At 46.4% G+C, this 8,716-nt stretch overlaps 1 pseudogene; it reads left to right on the top strand.

Annotated features, from left to right (window-relative positions):
- The first annotated feature begins 818 nt into the window (after positions 1 to 818).
- On the top strand, positions 819 to 1,669 carry LOC147986668 (uncharacterized; annotated as a pseudogene).
- The last annotated feature ends 7,047 nt before the right edge of the window (positions 1,670 to 8,716 follow it).

The following is an 8,716-nucleotide window of genomic DNA, read 5'->3' as shown; positions in this document are numbered from 1 at the left end:
ATTGAGTAGTCTTTATGGTCATTGTAGCACTTTATTAGGGGCGTTACCAGTAACGCCCAACCTTAAATGTACCTTAAACCCTGCGTTACTGAGGGCAGGAGGGGGCCGGCGAACTCTATATAAGCCACCCCCCTCCTCAGTATGAAGGGTTCGCACCCCTGTTATTCACACGCCAGTAATCCAATCGACCGCCTCCGGGCACCGAGACGTAGGGATGTTACTTCCTCCGCGAAGGGCCTGAACTCGTACATCTTGGTGTGTTTACAACTTTCCAATAGCTGAGATCTAGCCTCTCCATACATACCCCCCTACATCACTGTCAGAGTTAGAACCACGACACTGCTTGCTGGTGCGTGCGCGTTGGAATATGAAGTCACTTACAACAGGAGGTGGGGCACATGCAAACCGACTGCCTATCGAATCGAAGATGTTTTCGTGGCGCGCGCGCAACGCTCAACGCGCTTCCGACTGCTGCTCTGATTGCTGTCGACGAATGGCACTCGGTTTGCTCTGTTCACAGTTACCGCCTCGCCGGAAGATGTATATAAACTTGATGGGGTGGGGGACGTCGTTGTACGCAATCACTTCTTCCTTGTTGAGTATAATATTTATTAGGAAAGACGAGATAGACTAGGATTTGTTCTGCCTTGTCTTGTACTCCAAGTAAATCATTGTACTCCTATATATATATATGCCCACGAGGCTCAAGCAATACAACGAACTATTTCACCAAATCCCTCTCTCCCTTCTAACATGCCTCCCCCACTTCTCCACTCTCCATCCAAAGATCGATCACAGGCCGCCAAAAATCCGCTGCCATGGCCACGCAGATGAGCCCGCTCCGCCGATGGAAGCGCTTCTTCGGCGCCTTCGACTCCATCGACGCCGCCATCGAGGCGGCCGACCCTGACCTGTGCCGCGACTTCCTCCGGCGCGCCAGGGGCGACATCTCCGAAGGGCTCTGCAACACCGCGGACGACGGCAAGGCGGAGCGGCTCTGCGGGGTTCTCGACGGCTTGATGGTAGAGTCCCAGTGACGCCAAAGGTGCTTGCCACCACGGACCTCGCCAAGGCCGTCCGTGCGCTGCAGAAGCACGAGTCCGAGCGGGTCCGTGTCCTCTCCAGAGGCATCGTGAGCGGGTGGAGGGCATCCGCCCTGGACGGCGCCGCCGGAGAGGCCATGCACCAGTCAGACAACTTCAATGCGCCTCAGCCCAAGGAGACCGTCGAGCAGCAGCGTGCCTGCGCAACGACGGGGCGGCCTTCCTCCAACGAGATCGTCGGTCACGATTAGCAGCATGCCTCAGCCGATTTTGATGCGAAGAAGAAGAAGAAGAAGAAGAAGAAGACGGTGGAGATCAGCAACAAGGCGTCCGATCTCGTCGGCGGCATCAACATGGCGAAGCCCAAGGAGGTCACCGTCGGTCAGCATGTCATCGTCTCGGCCGATCCAGACGCCAAGGCAATGGAGGCCGCAAAGCGCAAACTCCATGAAAGGTACCAACAAACATCGGATGCCAAGCGGCAGCGCCGGGTACAACTCGTGGAAGCGCCGGAGATGCGGAAGCAGAGGCGGGAGAGAAGCCTGGCGGGGTGCGCCACCTCAATGCGCAAGAAAACCTTCTTCGCCAGTCGCCATCAAGCAGCTTCACAGGGTTTAGCGGGCTAGGCACTACTACTAGGCAGAGTTGAACCGTTGATCGTTGTGTCATCTTGCTCCATCTTGTAACGCAAAGTCATTTTGCGCAGTTGCGGCATGTACCTGTAGATCTTGCACCGCTGGTTTACTCCGCGATTCATGTTAGTGCTGGCCCACCTCATTGTTGTATTTCAATTATATAGAAGCTGTGAAACTTCTCGTATTGGTAATAAGTGAGGAAAGTGGCCGGCCCCCACCAACAACTTTGTGCGAACCAACTTGTGGTTGGATGGTTAAAGGGACCGTGGTATCCCCAGCCTATTAGGGTTTAAATCCTGGTGCTCACATTTATTTCTGGATTTATTTCAGGATTTCCGGCTCAATCTTTCGAAGGTGCTCATAGGGGTAGGGTGTGCGTGTGTGCGTTCATAGTGATGAGTGTATGCGTCTGTATATGAGCGTTTGTGTCTGTATGTTAAAAAAAACCAACAACTTTGTGTCAGTTTTACATTTACTCAGCCACTGGAACTGGGACCGCATCCATCTCTTCTCCCCTTCTCTTCCTTCTTCCTCTGCTCCGGTTTCGCCGGAAGTTTCTTCCGCTCCTTATTCCTCTCGCCGTTTTCAATCTGGTCAACGCTCGTCTGGCACCTGTCCCAATCCTCTCTTCTCTAGATGATGGATAGAAACAGAATCGAATAGCGGCTGAGTTGTAGATATCTCGAATCGTGCTGCTGGTAAGTTCTACTTCTTCCATCTTAATAAGTAGATTCAGTATCCGAACCTTAGTTCATAATTATTGATATTGAGGAAACCATAACCCTAGAGCTTTAAGAATACATTGCTGTTCTTTTGCTTTTGAGGTTGGTCGTTTTGCTTTTTATTTGTCCAGTCGATTAATTACAGTTCATACGGCCTATATTTTCAGTAAAATTAGCCTGTATTTTTTTGGATATTCTTCCAGACGAATATGAAATGTGAAATATTTTCTTTTTTTCACACGGAACAATGTCAAACCAAGTTATTTTGAGTTATTTTGCCGCATTATTGCCAGGTTCGAAAATATAAACCTTTTTTCTGTATGTCAAAATTATGATGACAATCTTCTGTAAATTAGTTACCTATTTTTAGGGTTTTTTTTCCAAATGTCAAATTTGTTTTTATCTGTTTTTTACTAATTACTTGATATAAACTGTAAATTAGTTTATATATGTGTCAGAATCTTCATAATTTTAGTGTCTATGAATGCAGAGATGGAGCGGCGAAAATCGCCAAGATCAAAAAAACAAATTCTGTCTGAACCTTCTAGTGATGAATGCGGTGATGACGAAGTTTGGTCTGCATCCAAAAGCACTACAAATATTAGAACTTCTCCAAAGAAGATTAAGAGGGCTAATAGAAAGGATATAGTTCAGGTAATGATATATTTTTAGCATCCTCTTATATATAGTTACCATGTGCTTACGTTATTATATTATGTGTAGTATGCAGAGCATCAATTGGAAATGTATCCCTCACAGAGTTGCAGGACTTATCAAGAAATTAACACCAAGACAATTGCAATGGGTTAAAGATATGGGATTCCAATCTGTTTTAGATATGCCTAAATATAAACTGCCGTGTCGGCTGTCGTTATGGTTTGTCAAACAGGTTGACTGTAAAAGCAAGTCCCTGACTTTAAGAAACAGAAGGATTTCTATCTTGGATGCCGTTGAGAATATTTTGAAGTTCCCATCTGGGGAAATTGAGGTACCAATGCCTCCTGCTGGAAATCCGAGAGATAAGGCATTCATAAAACTTGAAAAATTCAGGTCTAACAAAGTTGGAAGAGGCCAAACTCTTGCTGAAGAAGAAAAAGAATTGCTAACTTACATTAAGGGCCTGTTTGGTTTCAAATAAGTCACCAACTTATAAGTCGAAAAGTGAAAAAAGTGACTTATTTTACCAAACGGACCCAACTTATAAGTCACCCCAACTTATAAATCATAAGTTGCTCCACCTCAACTTAAAACTTATAAGTCACCCCCTTTTGCATGGGTCCCACCACCTTTACATAAAAAAAATAAGGTGGGAATATGTGGTCACGTGACTTATAAGTCAGGTGACAACCAAACAGGCATGACTTATAAGTCACTGGTTTTAAGTCACCTGACTTGTAAGTCAGGTCCCTAATACTGAAGACAAGGACAAGTTTTGCCTTTCATTTATGGAGATCATATTATGTGCATATTTGGCACTAACCACATGCCACAGTATCAACGAAAGTTATTTGCTTGATGCTTTGTCAGATATGTCCAAAATTCCTCTAATGAATTGGTGTCCTTTGCTGTTGATTATCTAATTAGAGATATCAAAGAAACTAGGACAAAAACGGTAAGGAACATTAACCTACAAGGATGTCTACACATCCTTATTGTGAGTACCTAATTATTATTTTCTCGACTTATATTTGGTTTCTACTTAAGAATTTTCTCCATTTGTTTAAATTTATATAGGAAATAATTTATCCTACAATAGAATTTTTTTAGATGTGTCATTATTATTTCTCACTATTAGATATGTCAGGTAATGTATGCAGATCTGGTTAAGAACAACATTATCAGTGTACCACCCGGCACACCTCGTATTAAGTGAGATGATTGATCAATTGGAGTCGACTTGTCGTAAGAGAGATCGAGACGACGAACAACTCTTTGAGTCATTTCTGGTGTGCTTCTTGGCTAAACTATTTTCAAAAATGATTACACTAATTATTCATGATTAATGGTTTAAATCTTTTCTTCTATTTTGTTATACATAGGACGAAGAAAAGTTGGCCCAATTCGCTTTAATTGAATCAAATAATATTTCTGAAGAAGAAGAAAGCTCTTCTAATGCTCAGGAAGTTTCTACCCAATAGGATGATGCTCAGGCATCAAGAAGATGTGTGCATTGCGTCAGATAATGTGGTAAAATTCTATTACCAAAAACACTTCTGTATATGTGTAATATATAAACCAACAGATATTTTATTCATTTATTTAGATGAACAGAGAAAACCTAGACAATATTGTTAGGTTGTCCAAACGACGGAGATCTACCAGGAAAAATCAAGAGGTGAAAAATAAAGAAACTTTTAAATAGTTATTGTCCAGATTCTTGTCCAGACGTTGATTTATCAACTAATACCAAAGATGTTTTGGGTAAAAGTGATTCTGCACAACCTGCTAAGTCGATCACAAACCAATAGAAGGTTACTTTTGCTCTAGGTTTGGAAATACTTCGAACACCAACTCCAGTGATTCAGTTATAGATGTTGAAGAACAACGTCATACAAATGTTTCATCAGTTCAATCAACAGAAGTTCCCATTGTTGTTGACACTACCGTGAAGTGTAGCATTAATTCAAATGCTGAAATGAATTCTGCCAACCCAGAACCATCAGCTATACAAGACAAGATAGATGGATCAGCCAATGTTAATTGGAAAATGTTTGTTTTCTACCGGATGATTTTTCTCAGGCTTAAACCGCCCGCTACGGGGGCCACGCGTCCTGGTAGGGGCCCGTCCACGTGCCGGCCTTATCTCTTCATCTGGAGCGCGCTCGATCCCCTTCGTCTCATTTCCACCACAAGCCCGTTTCCAGTAGCCTTATCTCCTAAAAAACCAGTCGATCCCCTTCGTCTTCGCACGTGTATCGCTATGGCTCCGTCCAAGTGCGACCACCATGGTCTGCTTCTCAAGCTTCACATGCTGTTGTTCAAGGTCCACAGCGTTGTGACGCGGTGATTTTTTTTGACGAAACAGCCGGTGCTGCAACACAGCCTCGTTGTTGACTTGATTGCTGCCGGCGCTGCGACTCGACGGTGCTGCCGGTGTTGCTATGCGACGCTCGTCGACGCCGGTGCTTCGACGCGGCGTTCGCCGGCGCTGCAACGCAGCACACGGGAGGAGAGGTTGAGCTGCTCGCGCGGCTCTGTTGCAACGCAGCACGAAGGCCGGAGTCGGGCGCCGCTCGCCGCCGGTGATGCAACGCAGCACACAAGGAGGAGGCTCGGCTGCTCGCGTCGATGTTGCCCTGGAAGCTTTTGTCGCGCCGCGGGAGCTGCAATGGAGCGCCGCCCGGGCTGCGATGGAGCCGCCGCGGAGCTCCATTGAAGCTTCGCCGGAGTTGATGAAGCACTGCCGGAGCTAAAACGAAGAGAAGCCGGAGCTACAATGAAGCGCAGCGGGGGGTCGTTGAAGCTTCGCCAGAGTCAATGATGCACCGCCGGAGTTGCAATGAAGCGACGCCGGAGCTGCAATGAAGCGCAGCGGGGGGTCGTTGAAGCTTCGCCGGAGTCGATGAAGCACCGCCGGAGTTGCAACGAAGCATTGCCGGAGCTGCAATGAAGCGCAGTGGGGGGTCGTTGAAGCTTCGCCGGAGTCGATGAAGCACCATCGAAGCTGCAACGAAGGGTCATCGGAGCTGCAATGAAGCATTGAGGGGTCGTTGAAGCTCCACCGAAGCTCCACCGGAGATGCAATGGAGCGTCGCCCTCGCCGGTGATGCAATGAAGCGCCGCCGGACGCCGAAGGTGCTGCCACGGGAGCTGCGAGCGGTGAACGGGTGTTGCACTGGAGAGACGAGGATTCAATTTTCTATTGGGCTGTGCACGTGGCCTAGCTGGCACAACGGACGGCTGCGCAAAGCCTCATCTAACGGCTCACGAGGAGGTTTAAAATTGGCTAGTGTCAGCCGGATGATTTGTAGCAGCGCCCATGTTAATTTGCCAGATAACTCTCTCCCAATTAAACCCATTAACAATGGCACAAAGGCGCACTCTAGGGTCATCCACGTGGCAAACCGTGAAGGGCAGGAAAAACAAAGACGTTGTCCAGTTGGATTTGGAGGGTTGGCTTCCTCGCTGCCTAACCACTGGTCGTTTCCTTCGTCCAGAAGGAAGAGGTCGTCAGGTATGCCCGCCCGGCCGCCCCGCTCCAACCCACTTCGCCTCCCCACGCACGTCACCTCCTTTCTCTCCTCTCAAACCCACTCGTGGTGGGGTGGGCGTCGCCGCCGCTCCCTCTCTTCCTGAGCCTCCTGGCCCCCTTCCTCTCCTGTGCTCTCTCTTTCCGTCGCCGTCGGGTCCGTGCCCCTGCCGCCACCGCGTGCGCGCGGATGCCGGTGACGAGGATCATTGGGAGGCTGCCGCCGCCATGAAGTCTCACAGGATCCAGCTTTGCTCGTCGTCTCCATGGAGGTCAAAGGAGGAGGAAGGGGAGGCGCTTCTCCGGCCAGATCCGTGACCCCCACGTCGCCATCGACGTCCACCCTCCTTGACATGATCGATCGAGCGGACGTCGCTAAGCTCCACGGCTTCCTCGTCTCCCTCTCGCCAGATGGTATCAAGTTCATCTTCATCCTACAGATGGATCCAACAAGTTCACGTGAGTGATGCCCCTGTTCTTCTCTTGGGTGGTGTTCTTGCTCTGCTTTTGGGCATTCTTGTTTCTAATTTGGTGTTGGTGCAGCAGCTCCACACACATAAGAGCTAGGTGCATACTCTTAGAGCTCTTCTTTTGAATCTATTCATTCTCGAAAATTGCTTAAGCCTTGACTTGACAATATCTCCAAGATGAACGTTTGGAGCTTTCTTAGCATTTTGAAGCCAATGGTGCTCTGCGAAATAAAAGTTGATGTCATGAAATTACTTACACGGATGTATAACAAACCAGGGGAAAACAGATGAATAAGAATTCAGAAATACTGGCAAAAAGACAAGATGCTTAAGAAGCGATTCCACACTCGAAAAGAATACGAGTTAACGTAACTTCAAGTTACAAAGCAGACCACAATTTTGACCCTAACATTCTTTCAGGTTGTAACACAAATAATAAAATGCCCGAGCTCATCCGAATGACTGAAATTTGTCTATGTTTTGAGTAACAAGTGCACTTAGGTGAAGAAGTTTCTGATCTCAAAACTCTGAATTCTGAAATAACAGAGCTGATTAAGCACAAGTTTTAAGATGGAGAATTTCAGATGCTCTTCTGTTCAAGTTTATGCTTACAGATTCTGCGATGCAGAAAACTATCTGACACAAAAAAACAAAAAAATTGTAATGCGTGCTTCAGATAGGCAGATAAAATCAACACACAGACTTCAGGGTTGGTTACCAAGTCTGTGTGGCAAACAAGTCTGTATGTATGAAGTAACTTGGAACTCAAAGTACTTCATATCAGCTGCACTTCTCCTTTTTCTTGTTTGCTTAGGTGTTTGAAATCTCGATTCATCGATTTGGATAGCAGTAACCCTCAAAGCTCGTCTCTCAGTCCTTACTAGGAAATTCCAGTTTGGTTTCCTTATGATCTTTTACTCCTCTGAATTTTCTCTTTTGCTTGTTGGTTCCCAAGTTCCTCTTCCACCGTTGCTCTGATAGGCCGATTTCCGCAGCGCCGCAACGTAGTACAGAGGTTGTGCACCCAGTATCCCCTTGTTTTTCATGCTCAAATTAAATTGTATAAATGCTGAGGGGAGGACATTTATGTTTGAGAGAGAGGGATGGAAAAGTTGGGATGGAGTAAGAGAAGAGGAATGAACACGTATGCTGCAGTTCGAGCCCCGTCTTCTATGCTTCTGCTCACTGTGCCAACATCCTCATGGAAGGTCCAAATCGCTGAGGTATTTTTTCTGTCTCCGTTGAACCTGCATGAACCCTGTCTTCTAGCACAATATTTGGCACACAGTATTACCTCATAGAAACTGCTATCCTCTCACTTGAATTGATGGTCTGATGGATATCATGTATATGTCTGTTTGTTACATTTTTCAGATGCTTATTTTCTTAGCTCAGAGTGTCCTCTTAGAAGCGCGGGTGTCGACCCCTATCCACAAAAGTTCAAGGTTGCGATCTCCATCACGGACTATGTGGCCAAGTACAATAGCTTGGGTGCAGGCAGACATTTGCTGACCGCCAGTGAAAGCTTGGCTGGTATTGATTATTTCTATTTGAAAGTAACTGTAGTTAGCACTGGCAAAATATATCTGTGTTACAGGAAGAAAAATGACTGACAAAATTTATACTAGCATACAAGGTTAGTAATTCTAGCAAATAC

Source organism: Triticum urartu, chromosome 2A (assembly GCF_056163025.1).
Source record: "Triticum urartu cultivar PI428250 chromosome 2A, HENAU_Tu73, whole genome shotgun sequence".
Taxonomy (NCBI): Eukaryota; Viridiplantae; Streptophyta; class Magnoliopsida; order Poales; family Poaceae; genus Triticum; species Triticum urartu.
Note: the sequence above shows the minus strand (reverse complement) of the source record. Positions and strands in the feature narration are given on the sequence as shown.